Source organism: Crassostrea angulata, chromosome 5 (assembly GCF_025612915.1).
Source record: "Crassostrea angulata isolate pt1a10 chromosome 5, ASM2561291v2, whole genome shotgun sequence".
Lineage (NCBI taxonomy): Eukaryota > Metazoa > Mollusca > Bivalvia > Ostreida > Ostreidae > Magallana > Magallana angulata.
Window position 1 is genome coordinate 52992629 of NC_069115.1, and position 15348 is coordinate 53007976.

The following is a 15348-nucleotide window of genomic DNA, read 5'->3' on the forward strand; positions in this document are numbered from 1 at the left end:
AATCAGAGATCGGGATTACTTGCCAGGCATTTCAAAGGTAGACAGCACCATGAAGGGTCTACAAGAAAGTAGACGGACAGTTTGCATCGTGTCCAAAAAGTATTTGGAGTCTAAGTGGCGTGACTATGAATTAAACATGGCTAAGGTAGAAGGTATCGAAGACCGCGGGTCTCTTGATTATGTCATTCTTATATTGTTACCCGAGGTATACAACGGAAATCATCTTCCTAAAACACTCATGGATCTTATTAGGAAAGACCGGTATATTGAGTATCCAGTGGAATCATGCGCTTATGATGATTTCTGGGATCGATTAATCAGAATGATCGAACAGTGATTCTGATTTTCTGTATAATGATGATATTAGATATATGTGAGGAAAAATCATCAAGTGACTTTGGTGATGCATTTTGAATTATTTGTACAATTCTCGTAGGTGCTAAGTGGCAGTTAAAGGTAGCTCACTACTTGTGTATGACAGTTTAAATGTTTTTTGAATTTTTTTATCATTTTTTATCATTTTATCATTCATCATCATAGCTCAGTGGATAAAATATCAGACTTGTGAACTGTGAATTTACAAGTTTGAATCCGGTTTTCAACATTGCGTATTGTTTTGCCACAAAGAAGGAATTTTCTGCTGAATAGAGAAACTAGTTCAAGGTGTAGTAAGCTTTCTGAAGCACAGTACATATTTAGTAAGTTACGTAACACATTCAATTCAGAAACAATGTTAACTAATGTTATTCAAAAGATGATTGTTTGTGTAATCCAGAGAGAATCAAAAAAGTAAATTACATGGAACTATTACTGTTGATAGCAGTGTACACAATATTCAACACTTCGATAAAACTTGAATTAGCCTAGCTGATTATGTGCATACACATTTAAATGAGTGTGTGTTTGATTATTGATATACATTTTAGATATGTGAAGTCCAACATTTTATTAAATTCTCGTTGTCATACAAATAACGTTTTCAAATATATTATTAAATTTAATGCAGGCAATAGAACTCATGTCAGATGTGTCTGTTATAATTTTTCCGTGGCCGTACAGTTAATGTTAGTATGGGGAAAATTTGGTAGTTTGAGCACTCGTACTCATGACCGATTTGGTAAGAAGAGCTTCCTTCAAAAAGCTATTCAAAATGGAAAACTCATTTATTAGTCCCCTACCGGTTTCACCGGAGGGGACTATAGCTTTCCTCTGCGTCCGTTCGTCCGTCTGTCTGTCCCACTTCAGTTTTCCACACTTTTTTTCTTTATGCATTTGAGGAATAATATGAAACTTACTGAACAGCTTCAAAATGTCTAACTACAGATCAAGTTTACACTTTTATAGCGTTTGGTTGACATACTGGTATTTCGAGAAAATTGATTTTTTATATTCCAATTTTTTAATGTTCGGGTTCGTAATCGGGTTTGTTGTGTATTAAATAAACGAGGCCAGTGTGTAGTTAGAAATAATATCGTGCATTACTTGTACCATTCCTTTTATCATTTCTAACGAACAAATAAATTCTGTAAAATAGTGTCAAACATTGCGTTGTAAATTTAATCGGCAGGTTTTTTTGTATTATCACAATCGGCCGGTTCGTTGTCGGGTTCGGCTGTTTAACTGTTTGGTTTGATTCGGGGTACAGAAGACGGTAAGAAATAATATTGTGCATAACAGTGCATCGTTTTCACAAATTTTTACCGGCGAATACTTAATGGACTTGTCGAAATTACATGATACAAAATAAGGAGTATTATTTTACCGACTTTGTATTTAACTTCTATACCAACTAGAGACGAGCTCGTTGCAAGCAACGATTAGGTCTTCCGTCGTAGCTGCGTCATACTTGTGACGTAATACAAAAATTGATACCTGACCATGGTGCAATATTAGATGTATAAACACTGTGTAAAAGAAACAAAGTACATGTATATAAGCAAATACAGATCTTTAAAAGTTGTCTGAAGTTTGATTCGCCGCATGTTGTTTTTTTTGCATGTGCATTTTATTTTGAGAAACTTATCTAATCATCATAATTGACTCAATATACACAGAATATGGACGACGATTATAATCACACAGTGGGTATGACCGGTATGAACGTAAAAAGACCAAACATTTTACTCGCATTTTTTATCAAAAGCAAGGGCCAATGAATCTTTTAGAATGTATGCGGAGATCCTGGAAATTTTACAGGGGGTTCTGAAGAATTAATTTGTTTTTTAAGGGGGGGGGGGGAGGGGGGCATGCGCGGATAAGAAAAATTTTCCTGGGGTGGGGGTTGAGTGTCTGACGGTTATTTGAGTTTGCCTGGGGATGTCCGAGGCATATTTTTGTAATTTTATATTGTACATGTAATGGTAAGAAATTTTGCGGGGGTTGGGGTGGGGTCTGGAACCCTCACCCTACTCTTCTAGATTCGCGCATGGGGAAGACCGATGCCGGTAATTTAACGGTAATTTTAACCATTTTTATTTAATTAATCATTTTCAAAATTATCGGAATTCCAATATTACCTTTAAACGCAGTTAAAACTTAAAATACGAACCATTTAGTCTCGGTGAGTATTCGGCCAACATGCGTCCGCGTACGAAAGAAATGGCAATATTCAAGAAATTTGGATGGACGATCTGGGTCCTAGGTCGTCCATCCGATTCTTTTTCAGACTAAGAGCTACAGACCTGCACTTAGAGAATGTCAAACTGATTATGTCAATTTATTTTGTCTCAAAGAATCAGTTTTTTTTAATCAATAAAGTTTTACCTTAAAAAAAAAAAGAAATCGGGCACAATTTTCCATGTTAGCATTCTACAATTTAAAGGTCTTATAAAATTTTGAATGAAGTTTCAAGATCCTACTCTTCGTTGTTTTATACGAAATATTGCATGGAAAAAAGATTTACATCGCATATTTTTAAATTACAAAAGGATATACAAAATGAACTTAGATTAACCGCTAACAAACAAGCATAAAGTGAGACTGAGAACTAATTTCTTCTCTTTTTTATTAACATCAAAATAAATCCAAGAAAAAATCTAAATATTTTTTTTCCTTTATATGCGTTAATGAAAACGTTGATCAGCAAGGGCCGGTTCTATGTCGTGCAAGCACCTACTTAATACATGTAGATTGTTACACGGATCTACCACGATGACAAATATCGAAAAGGCAATATTGTGGGTGAAGGATGAAAGTGTAGTTTGTTTTTTAGGTTTATTTTTGATAATTATATTTATCTGGATCAATTTGGTCTGTTGGTTTGTTTTGTTTATTTAAAAGGGGAATAAAGAAAATGAGTAATTTCCGTTATGAAGTCAATCATATATTTTCATATTATCATTGACTTAAAACATGTTGGAAAAAAGAAATATTGTATCAAGCAGTTAGTTATTATGCGCAGATCATGCATTCCTCTATGGTTTTCACAATTGCATGTATCAGTTACTACACGTATTTGCTTACGGAGAAATAAATTTCCAAAGAGATGATATAGTTATCAGTTAAGTTCCAGATTGTCTTCTGCACATGCAAGCACGTGTGTAATCCTGATTTAAAAATAGGTATAAAGGCCGGGGGGAAGGGGGGTCATCGCAACAAAATTGTGTATTAGCGTACTAGAGTGTACATTGTTAATTAATAATTGATGTTGAATTGTTATTAACAAACAAAATCATAAATTCATAATAACATACACTAAAATGCCAGGGAGTTCTGCTGGACGCGATTTCATTTGTCTTCAATTAATAGGGTGTAAGGATGCCCGCCTACTTAATACATATGCTCACGCGTCAACCGATTAAAAATGACTGTACTTTGGATTTATAAATCGTTCTAAAACATTCGATCTGATATATCGTTGTTAACAATTCAAATCTTTGAACAATTAAATTTGTTTTTATACCTACCCCGACCCTCACGGAAAAATCCATTCAGATCAATGGAAATTTCATTTACAAGACTCCGCGCCAGAATCAGAATGTCTCATTCATTAATTTTTTCGTAGTTATAGAGTACGAGTCCAAAATAGGAATTTTGAGAAACATCATACAATGTGAACATATGCCGTGAATGCAGTTTACTTTGCGTCTATTTTCTTATTTTGAGAGTCCTTTTTATCATGTTTATCATGGCTTGAAAATGACGGAAGGCCCTTGAATATTGTTATCTTTATGCAGGCACGTAGCATCCTTTTTGAAAGTGGGGGGGGGGGGGGCAGACTCATCCAAAAAATCTTGACAAGCAATAAAAAAAAAAAAAAGAAAAAAAAAAAAAGAAACTTTCTCAAAATCTTCAAAATCCTAATCCGGGGGGGGGGGGGGGGGGGGGGGGGGGGGGCTGGCTGGCGTAGTATGTATATAACTTCAATTTCAATCCTAATTTCCTTATTTTTATATAAATTTTTTTAAATCCTTGATAATTCAATTTTTTATAAGTAAATTTTAAAAAAATAAGTTGCTGTGAGAAAAAGTGTGGGGGGGGGGGGGGGCACCCACAAGCTTGAATTAATAATTGCCTGACGATGCATCTTTAATGTGTCAACATTTATATTCATAATTGATGAAAACGTTATATGGGATGTAATAAGCAACAATGAGCAAGAGTGTTCAATTAAAAGGGCTTTTCACATTGCACGTGTGTAATCCTGATTTAAAAATAGATTGCCATATTTGAAAGGTCAAAAAAAAAAAAAGAGGGAGGTGTCATCGCAACAAGATGATACACATTGTCTAAGTAGTACAATGTAAGTAATAGTTTGTGTTGGATTATCATCATTAACAAAGAATCATCAGTTTGGATTAATTGAAACAAATATAAATTCATATAATTGGAATATTTACTTTTATTTAAAATGCCCACCTTTCCAAAACTTTTCTAAATATGATCGCATTTGTACTAGTGCCAGATGATGTAGCGCACCCATTACAGAGGTCACATCAAGTTCCCTGGGACGACAATAGCTTTTACCATTGTATTACACACGCATCATTTATTCAGCAGATAAATTATTCCCATTCTTTTGTCATATCCTATCATTTAGACCTTTATTTAAAACACCAAAATCGATATACAGTTCAGAATTTATAAACATCAAAGACATAAAAAAAATTACCAAAATATCAATTTTTATAATAGTTTGTCGTAATTATTCTGAGTTATTTTTTGTTTCTTAGTGTTTCTTTTCTATCAAACATAGACGCACTTTCTCATTGCTGGAGACTTGAGTTTTTTTTAGGTTAGATATTATGCAAATCTTCCTTACCTAAACCTAAACGGCAAAACGCTTAATAATGCAGTGCACTCTGCTGTTGAAATAGATGTGAATTAAATAGTGATGAGATAAATGTTTATTAAATACAGTTGTATACGCACGGAAAACGTTCAAAAAGTCCTTGTTTATTGACAAATGATGAATTTTGCACATATTGGTTTTTATCAAATGGAACAACCCCCCCCCCCCTTTTCAAATTGCTGGATCCGCCTCTGGATACATGTACATTCCTAAGATGATTTAAAATTAATTTCCAGTGATGTACAGGTACATGCACTCGATCGAAGAAAAAGATTGAAATTGCTTCTAAACTCTGCACGTTCAGTTTAATAATTTATGATCCGCAGCGAAAATTAAATTTCATTTCTTATAAGATAGCCTAATTGATACATGCATGCTTCCATTGAATAAATTTGGGTAGTCAGGCAAGCTTTTTGGAAAGCTATTGCTTGTATAATATTAAGGTCAGACGCAACCTTCATGTATCTTCCATTTTTTCCTATCTCCACAATGTGAAGATTTCCACTTTGTTATTTCATAATTAAATCTTTATGTAATATGATTTTTTTTGGTTTGAATATAAAGTGTTCAAATTAAAATATATAGTATGACTTTACTTATAAGCATTCAAATGCATTTTGCGTGCTATTTTAAGGAAAGTTCGAAATATTCTAGCTCCAAAACGAGTCTGGTAATGTACTCTAAATTTTTTGGAATTAACAGGTTTAAATGTTAATAAATAAGGAATGAAATATCAAGGAAAATTATATAAAATTGAGGAAGGTCTCGTCTGTCCTTAATTAAAATAATATAAATAGACATCATAAATCCCATATCAAACGACATATAACCACTTGAATCTGCGCGTCTTTTAATGAATTTATGAACAGCGGCAAATTCTAAGGTAATGTTAGCTGCAAGTCTGTATAGCCCTTGTATGAAAAATTTCGGATGGTACTCAATTTTTCCAGACGGAGAGCTACATATATGCAGCTAAGGTAACTAATAATGCTTCCGATGAAATACTTTGTTTAGTAATGCAAGGTTTTAAGAGAGCAATACTTATTTGTTTAAAAAATAACACCCTAATACTTTGCATTTCATTCGCTGTTTGTAGAACAAGCAGAACCAGTATCAGTTCGATCCCTACCGTATGTACATTGTTCGAATTTAATAGCCCTTGCATTGCATTGCATTGCAAATACAAAATATCTTTTAAAAATTCAACACTGAAAGTGTTTATCTATATGGCTATTAATCTATATGTACATGTACACATAGCGTACACATGTGATTCAAAATACCCCAAACGGAAAAATTCACTTATTGAGTCTACATTTTATAGAATTTGCAAAAAATACATTGCGGGTCTGAATGTTTGTTAATGTGTCAATCTATCAATATACAGTTTGTTAATTATTTTCGATTGCTAAGGCTACATCGTTTTTGATGAACATTGAACAACATTTTTTCCATGCCATTATTTCCACGGAAGATAGCGAGTACAATTATAAAGCACAATTTAGTTAATTATCTCTTTAATATTGTGTACTAGTATGTAATAAATAATTTATAAATTGCTGCCGAAGGTTGTTTGGTATTTTCGTTTGTAGATGCATTGCAAGTAAAAAACGTGAAACGCGGGGCAAGTCATAATTAATATCCCTAATACCCGTTACTTAAAAATTGCGGGTTTGGATTCAAATATTATCGTATACGAATATTAAGTTCACTTTTAAAAATCATCTCCACGATGATAATATTATATCCATCGGAAATCAGTATTTTGTTTTGCTTTAAAAGAAATGTTCTATCGGGAGCAATCCCGCGTTCGTTTAAATTGCCAGCGTACATTTGTCATGTCAGTAATACACATTGTGCTTTATATGACGGCCATGGATACGTACTGTAGAAAAGTTGAGTTTAATTACCATGCATTCGAACCATTTTATTAACACATCTCCCAGTACTGAAACAATTCAAAATGTCTCTGTTACAGTAACACAGTGGGGCGTTAAACATGTGTACGTCCAGCTCTACAAGCATATGCACTGTCGTCAAGGCGACGGCCTGAATACAGCTAGCGACTCTTCTATCGATCGGTTACCTGAGTCTCGTAATGCATCTAAATATAGAAAGGGGCACAGTTATGAAACAAACAACAAAAATAAGGTCAAAGAGGTTCATCTTTATGAAATGATTATGTACATATGAATAAAAACATTTGGGAACTTTATGTAGAATTATTTTTGCGCGCTGCATGTATCAGTTAGTGCATTACAAAAAGCCCTTTCATAACCTCCTAAACGTGCACACCCCCTCAAAAATGGACCGAACTGACAACAATTGTTTCTGCAAATACTGGCTATAAATTACGAAAACATTAAATTGAATACCACGGAAGGATTCAAAATTAATTTCTTTACAACTTTGCCTCAATAATGCATTAGAAATTTTTATTCCTTTACAAGTTATTGACAAGAAACTTTTGACGCATCTAACTCCCTAATTATAGGGGCCAGCCCCTTTTTCTGTATACCGAATGAAAGGTCTTGGTAAGACCAAGATATTTTAAAATACATGTTATAACAAATTTTTATTAGTTAAAAAACTAACACGGAAAATACGCGAATTTTTTTGATTTTTTTTCTTACCTTTGTTTCAACATCTATACCACCCCTTTTATTTTCATTTAAATAATAAATAAAATATATCTCGCACAAATTCAATGTATTAGCTTCCAAACCAGCCCATCTTTGAGACTCTGCCAGTCATCGTTATAGCTAAACCCCCCTGGACAAAAGAAGTCGTTAAATTTTACTAAAAGGGGAATAACTCAAAACCGGATAGGGATTTTCCTCAACTAAAATATGCAACGACAACATCACGCGGCATGTTATCAGTCCTGAAAATTTCAAAACAATCGGTGAACAAACGAGCGAGATATTAAGGATCAAAGTTGGCGTCTAGAAGAAAAAAAAAATAATAAGAAATTTGAAAATTTTTCAGAATAATAGTAAGGTCTTCCGTTGGAAACGGAAGACCTTAACTATAGCGTTTTAGTTTTAATTTCCTCATAGTTTGTTCTTTTATCTTATATATTAAAGCATGACATCTCGTTTACAATAGTTCTGAAATAGTTGTGTGCTTGGAAGCTTTCGTAGAATAATACAAACCGGTAGGGGACGTGTATTGCTTTTGCAATACTCTAAGAATGCTTGTTCCATTTTAATGTTTTGCGTAAATTGGGTTTTAGTTAGCGAACCAGTCGTTGTTGTAAGGTTATAACATCAAGGGTCTGGATAAGGCTTGGTCACGAACATAAATCGTTGTTTATTGGAAGTAAAACTTGAAATAAATAATGAAATGTTGTTTTAGAGAATACGGTTTACTTCCTGCAGATTCCATGGTTTTCAAGACACAGGTTATTTAAACCATTTATTTTACATAAGGTTTTGCTTGGGTCTAAATATATCTAAATGTAATCAGTGGTTGGAATCAAATTATCTCTCAATCTGAAAACGGGCTTTGTTATTTCTAATTTTAGATTAACTAGTAGCGGTAAACAAAATGAATAGAATTCTTTTTCAAGATCTGCTAAAGTTAGTGGGTAATCAGTTGTATTGGTTCAAGCAGCAAGATGAAGTGTATCAAGAATTAACTCAATATTAAAATAATTAAGTCATTTCATTTTAAATAATACACATGTGACACTACGTTATACATATGAAAAGCATATGTTTGATCCACATACGTTAAAAGTATGTGGATCAAACGTATGATTCGTTTACGTACGTTAAACAGAAGTGTTACTTGAAATCTCGTTCATTGTACGTGATATCACATATGCATCACACATGTTTAACATATGTGACATATATATGATATAAATTGCTGTGTAGATCACACACACATGTAGAGAAAGCAGAATCACATGATAATGCCGATACATGCAGATATTGCACACAAAGAAACAAATGCACTCAATAACCTGCCAACAGACAACTGAAAGTGCACTTCAAGCAATCATGCGTATCAAATACTACAGGTGCAGCAGGTTTCCGTTATAAATAGCAACCCTCCACCAAAATGATCTCAACCCTGAAAAATGAAATTGTAATATCAAGATAGAATTTAACCGATTGATTAGAGTTACAAATTTGACAATCTGGCTAAATCACACTAAATCACTCAAGACGTTTTACAAAGACTAGACAAAATTTGACCAATAAAAACTTCAGAACTAGAAAGGGAAGTATATTTATCTGTGGGAAATTAAATGAAAAGAAAAAACGTCTCAAGAAAGAGAAGCAGGAAACTCAAAGAAGAAATCGAAACAGTTATAAACATGTTAAAAAGCAAAAATAAGGAAATAAAAAAACGATTAACGAAAATGCGACGATGAACAACACACAAAAATCTCTGGTCGTGGAAAAACTCGTAAAGGTTTAGTTAAAGAATCTGACACACATCGTTATATCACTGTGTTAAATTTAATAAACCAATACCCAAAAGGAAAGTACTGGTATACTTGTCAAAAACAATCAAACGGCAGGAGAAAGAGTCTATCATGCTATGAATGAAATATATATCGAAGAGGTACTTCAGCGACTATCCACAACGTCGCGCGCATTTCATTCGTAAAGTCAGCTAACATAATGGACAATACTAAAGGAAACCATATTTAATGTATTCTTTCTTTTCTATTTTTTTAAAGTTTTTTTTTCTATTAAATATTTACTGTTTACCCACATCTCCATAATAAAACTATTTCATCTCTAGCATTTTTGTGCAATTGAATTCGATTAAGTTGTGCTTTTTCAATATGATAATAATAAATATAGTTAGGTGGAAATCAAACAGGTCAGTCTGCAAAGAATTTAAACTCGATTCCTCAAAAGAAAAATATAAACCGATGAACATAAAGTAAACCTGACATCTAGAAAGGAAATCCTTAATTTATGGGGCATATTTAGGACACATTAAAATTTATTCGTTAAAATTTGAAAACACTCCAAGGAAGTTGAATACATATTGTTCCGTGCATAAACTATTTGCTAACGATGATTTAATACCATTGAGAGATGAGAAAATGTCTACCCTCTTTATATTGATAGTGTTTGGTATAACCACATCAAGCTTAGGCAAGTCATTTTCAGAAAAATGCAAATGGACACACAGAGATGAGGAAGTGATGGTCAATTGCTCTAGAAGAGGTTTTTCATATATACCAAAATTCAATAACAGCGTTTCTTACTTGGACATTTCGTGGAATAATATCAAGCAATTGAACGAAACGTCTTTTGGATTTTTACCTATGTTAAACTATTTGGATTTGTCATACTGCAACATACGTGATGTTGACGAAGGGGTCTTTGGAGGGCTGATTAATTTACAGTACCTTAACATTTCTTACAACAGAGAACTTGGATTTGCATCTTTGCCTAATATAACATTTGGCCTAAACCAAACACAGATTTCGGTATTGAATTTTAATGGAATCAATTGTGAAACTGGTGTTGGTACCGTCATTAAAAGAAATCATTTAGAAAACATTAGGAAAACTAATTTGACAGAACTCTATCTCGGAAGTAACAGACTTGAACTGTTTGAGTCGGGCGTGATTTATTACTTGCCAACGACTTTACAAATATTGGGAGTTGCAGAAAATAAATTAACAACAGGTCTGTACATGTTAGAGTTAAGCTCAATGCTGGGATTAAAAGTGATTAACGTAAGTTTTCAATCATATTCACAATTATACCTCATGCCGATCCTAAGCCATTGTCAAGAAAAAGTAGATGAGAATTTGAAAAGAACTGCTCATCAACCAGGGCACATGATTTTCAATATTAACTGGAGTTTTCCTTTACCACCGAATCTAGAAACTCTTTATGCACAAAATAGCCAAATATATATCATTGAACCTCATTTTACATTTACTACTTCGAACCTTCGACATATTTACCTACAAAACAACTTTATATCGGCTTTAAGGGAGCATGTGCATGCTCTTTCAAATCATGTTGAGACAATGGATATGTCAAACAATTTTTGTTCCCGCATGGTTCGATTACTTGATGCAAAATCAATGAAACATTTGAACTTTTCTCACAATGCTATCAGTCAGGATCTGGAAGGAGACTCAACTGGTGAAATCTTTAAAACGTTTACCAGTCTTGAGGTGCTAGACATATCTTTTAACAGGATACTGTCACTACCAAAACTTCTCCTAAGAAACTCGAACGAATTAAGATATATAGATGCAAGCAACAATGGATTATCTGAATGGTTGGTAGATGTGAGCAAAATGTCGAATCTCAAGTTACTTGATTTGTCTGAGAACAAATTTGCAACGCTAAGTTCACACGCTCGGCAACAGTTTGGAGACGCTTTTCAACTATCCAATTTAACCATTGACATTTCAAGAAATGGGATAGCTTGTACTTGTGAGAATCAAGAGTTCTTGGAATGGATGCATGAGAACAAAAATTATTTTTTACACATTGAAAACTATACTTGCTCTACAACAGATTCCATGTTCGATTTCAAATCTCTTGAATCCTCTGTACACAACTTGCAAAAGCAATGTAAATCATTCTTGGGTTGGTACATAGGCTGTTCAGTCTCCTCAGCAATATTTGTCACATTTATTATTAGTATTATAGTTATTAAAAACAAATGGAAAATACGATATCTTATCTACAAATCCAAGCAAAGGTTTGGTTTTGTAACTCCGTTGAATAGATGTATACCAGATACCATGCATTATGAATATGATGCCTTCCTTTCATACAGTGGTCAAGAATTAATGTTTGTCTTAAAGCAAGTAATACCTAGATTAGAAGTCAACAAACACCTCAGACTTCTAATCAGAGATCGGGATTACTTGCCAGGCATTTCAAAGATAGACAGCACCATGAAAAGTCTACAAGAAAGTAGACGAACAGTTTGCATAGTGTCCAAAAAGTATTTGGAGTCTAAGTGGCGTGACTATGAATTAAACATGGCTAAGATAGAAGGTATCGAAGACCGTGGGTCTCTTGATTACGTCATTCTCATATTGTTACCCGAGGTATACAACGGTAAACATCTTCCTAAAACACTCATGGATCTTATAAGGAAAGACCGGTATATTGAGTATCCAATGGAATCGTGCGCATATGATGATTTCTGGGATCGATTAATCAGAATGATCGAACAGTGATTCTGATTTTCTGAATAATGGTGATATTAAATATACATTGTATGTGAAGAAAAGTAATGAGGTTAGATGTATAATGTACCTCTGGCTTTAGAGATAAGTACGAATTTTATTGTGCTTAGTGACAATTTAAGGAAGCTCACTACAGCAAGGCTTATACTTTTTTATGACGACGTAATGTTTTATTTAAATGTTTATATTATTCAATTTGGTGAATATCATCACAGCTCGGTGTATAATATATCAAGCTTGTGAGCTTCGGATGTTTGGAAATCATAATTAAAAATTCAATACTTGTTCCTCTTTTTGACTAATGTACATCTTAAACATTATGCTATTTGCCATAATGAAGTAGTTTTCTGTTGGTTTAAGAAACTATTTCAAGGTGTGATAAGCCATCTTTAGTACAATTGCTATTGTTAATAGCAGTCTTCACATTGAACTTTGATTAAACATTGATAAGTAAAGCTCACTTTTATGTTAGAGTTGAAAGTTTAATGTTTAATGTTATTTAAATTCTCGTTTGTCATACAACTAAGATTTTCAAACATATTACTTTTTTTAATTGTATGTAATTGAATTAATGTAAGTTCTGTTCAGTATATTTTTTGAGGCCGTACAGTAAAAATTGGTAGTAGAAAAAATCTATTAGTCCGAGAGCTCGTGCTTATGACCGATTTGGTATGCAGAGTTTCCTTCAAAAAGCTTTTCAAAATCGCAGTTGCATGTACCTGTATTTATTTGTTTTACTTTATAAACCTCAAACCTGCGATTTCTGAGGTTTTTTGTGATTAATGTTAATCACAAACTTTATAAAAGTATAACTTATATAAAAACTTATATAAAAATAACTTGTATAAAAGCATAACTTTTCCCCTGATTTCCGCTTTTTAAACTGTGATTTTGATTATTTTCCGCCTATTAGGCACACACAAACTTTCGTCTTTTTATATAAGTGAAGTTAGAAAATAATGACAGAGAAAAGGAAAAGAAAAAAGAATAAACAAATTCCTCTTGACTAATCGATTAATGTTTTACAAACTTTTCCCCTGAGTTCCGTTTATTAAACTGTGATCTTGATTGTTCTCCGCCTAATTGGCACATACAAACTGTCGTCTTTTTTATAAAAAGGAAGTCAGAAAATAATGACAGAGAAAAGGAAAAGAACAAAGAATAAACAAATTCCTCTTGATTAAATGCAAATAAGTAAAACGCACTTATTTTACGGTAGAGAGACGCATGTGTCGTGTATCGCGTATTTAGTAAAATCGACCCCAGTACTTATTTCGGGTATAATAACTTTTCTAATGTACATCATTTATCGATATCAAATATCATATCCTTTAAATGTATATATTTTGTGACTTTTTTGGTAAAAATCGGACATAGATATTATATTATATTGATCTTGCTTAAAATTCACAACTGCCAAACAACAATAAAACTCATTTATTCCATTATTTTCCACATTTTGATTTAGTATGCATATGTATCTACAGCATACAACAAGGTTACTGAGCGATATTGTGCTTTCAAGGCTGCTTGGCACACTATAATGTTATTTTACCAATTTGTAATGTTTCTGTGATGATATATTATTACATCCACTAAGTATGTTTTCCTCTATTTCTCACGGAAATCAATTGTAAATTATGCATGCATGAATAGACAGATATCTACGCAATCCAAGCAAGACTTACTTATCGGCGTAAAAATATAAACATTTGTCCGATTTAAAAAAAAAAACCACTACAGATATATTGTTAAGGTTTTTGAATAGACAACGTCAATTCAAGTAGCTATAGTTAATAAATTTTATACATTGTTCATCATTTTTCTCTTGATGCCATTTGTTGCTTACTTCGCATGGATATTTTCTTGATCCAAACTAATCTACAAATATTGTACATAAAAAGCACGAACTTTACAGATTTGCACGGATTAACCTTTGAATCACAAGAAAACTGTATTTACCATGGCAACATTCACATATATGGAAAATGGGCTGTTCCTTTTGTTAAACGCCTGATCGACAATGATTTTAATTTAAACAATTCCTTTTTGGATGACTGATTGAATAATAATAATAATGTTTCAAAGATATTTTTCACACGCAAACTGTAGCACAATAAACAAATTGATCTTTGTTTGATTGACCCTTTTAACGTGCACCCATAATGGCTACTTCAAACAAAGAGCCCAGTTTTCGAGATATGGAATAACGAACCCGAACTTACGAACTGATTGGTACCCTCACCTTTTGATATCTTTTTTTGTAATAAGATCAAATTTAAAACATAAAAATCACTTTATTTTTGCAATTTATTTTTTGCCTTTCCATAAAGATTTATGCTAAATTACGTTGAAATTGACTCAGTAGTTCTTGAGTAAAACATTTTTTAAAATGCACCCCCTTTTTACAGTCTCGAGGTTTTCTCCGCTTTGAATATAAACTGACCTTTCATTTGGGCAATTTATATATACCTTCCCATAAGATTGTTTTGTGATAAATTTGGTTTTAGAGAAGAAGTTAAAAAAGTAAAAAAAAGTTTACAGACGGACGGACGGACGGACAGACATTCGGACGACGGACAACATGTGATCAGAAAAGCTCACTTGAGCTTTCACCTAAGGATGGCTAAAATGTTATACCTCTTTCCATTGTTTAATTTTGAAATCATTTTTTTCAAACAAATTATAGATCAACCTTTAAAAAAAAATACATTAAATTAGTTTAAAGTTTTGAAAATATGCTTAAATTCATATCTGAAAGGAAATAGTATTTAAAATATATGGAGTTATTTACTTCGTCCGGGATCAAAATCCGCTTGTTTTGTTCATAAGAGATGTTAAGATGGCGATTCCTTTTAATCCT

The 15348-nt window shown here is 32.9% G+C and overlaps 1 pseudogene; it reads left to right on the forward strand.

The window, feature by feature from the left end:
- The first annotated feature begins 10361 nt into the window (after positions 1 to 10361).
- LOC128185502 (toll-like receptor 4) lies at positions 10362 to 11379 on the forward strand (annotated as a pseudogene).
- The last annotated feature ends 3969 nt before the right edge of the window (positions 11380 to 15348 follow it).